Source organism: Echinops telfairi, unplaced genomic scaffold (genome assembly GCF_000313985.2).
Source record: "Echinops telfairi isolate 266 unplaced genomic scaffold, ASM31398v2 ScPeMD7_23;HRSCAF=83, whole genome shotgun sequence".
In the NCBI taxonomy this organism is placed as follows: Eukaryota; Metazoa; Chordata; class Mammalia; order Afrosoricida; family Tenrecidae; genus Echinops; species Echinops telfairi.
The window spans coordinates 69237302-69238767 of record NW_022103920.1 but is presented as its reverse complement, the minus strand read 5'-3'; the positions used below and the strand labels follow the sequence as shown (position 1 = coordinate 69238767).

Here is a 1466-nt window from a genome sequence, read left to right as displayed (position 1 = left end):
GAGGATCAGGTTTTCTACTGATAAAAGAGACGCTTGTTGAGAGAACAGCCCACTTTCAACTTCTTTAAGACTTGACAAAGAAAATCGTTTTAAATATACAGAGGGTTTAAACAAACAAAACATACGAAAGCATTTCCATGACTTTCCGCCTGGAGTTCCAGGTCGTTGCCGTGGTTAGTGCCGTCAGGTGGGGACTCCGCAACAGAAGGTAACGCTGCGCCGTCCGTCCTCACAATTGTTCTTACGTTTGTGTTCAAATAGGAATGTTCATGGAAGGGCAACTGACTCCTCTCTTCACGTTTCCCGCCGTGTGCTCAGCCATCCGCATCTTGGGGTGGGGGCACCCAGGTGCAACACATTGGTAACTGTTTAGGATAGGATTATCATCTTGTTGACCATAATCTGGTGTACTAAGGAAATTTTTTTTCCAAAAAGGAGAAGCAAGTATCCCATTCCTTGAAATTTGCTAAATTAAAAAAGCCAATTAAATAATTCCTAAAACAATACACCGTAACGTGGTATCACTGTGTTCTTTGTTTTGCGCACATATTGTCAAGTTGTCAAGAAGAACTCTTACAAATACACATAAATAGCATAGGAAATATGTGTTTATTATAGTTATACATGATTTTCTCAGAAAAAAGGACCAATGTTGGTAAAGGGAAAATCTTTAAGACAAAATTGCTGTGAGGCAAACATTGCTCTGTACCAGATTGTCACATCTGATCTTGGTAAAGTTGGTATTTTCTTAATGGTTTATGAAATCTAAAAAAGGGGGGAGGTGAGTGGGAAATACATTTAAAAAGCAGTTTTACTGAGATAGTTCACACCTCACACACTTCATCCAATCTGTACCGTTCATTTAATATGTACAACAAAGATCTGTGCTACGTTACAGTCAATTTTAGAACAGTTTTATTAGTTAGAAAATAAACCTGTAAATAAAACTAAGCTCACTTCTCCCTCTCTCTCTCTCCTCACAGCACTCCTAAACAATTATTAATCTATTTTCTGTCCATATATTTGCTTGTTTGGGGTATTTATTTATTATTAAAAACCCAACCCACTGTCATTGAGTCAATTCTGACGCACAGTAACTCAATGCAGGGTTTCTGCGATTGTACATATTTATGGGAGAGCAGATAGCTTCACCTTTCTCTCTAGGAGCGGATGGTGAGTTTGAACCTCCAAGCTTGTGGTTAGCAGCCTACTTCCTAAGGCACAGTGGCCGGAAGGATCATCAACCTGGTGGTCTTTTGTGACTAGATTATTTCCCTTCCCGTCAAGCGTCAAGGCTCACTCACATAAGAGTGCCATATAGCTCCTCCCTGCTACACACTATTTCTTGTGTATTAACATTTTGAATTCTTGTGGTATATTTGATACAATTGAGAAACCATTATTAACATATCATTATGAACTAAAGTTTATGGTCTATATTACATTCAGAATTTATGTTATACATA

General features: G+C 38.3%; 1 protein-coding gene across 1 annotated transcript in view; it reads left to right on the top strand.

Moving 5' to 3' along the window:
* Window positions 1–1466, top strand: part of VWDE (von Willebrand factor D and EGF domains) — an 83942-nt gene that overhangs the window by 775 nt on the left and 81701 nt on the right. The gene's annotated exons all lie outside the window — the stretch shown is intronic.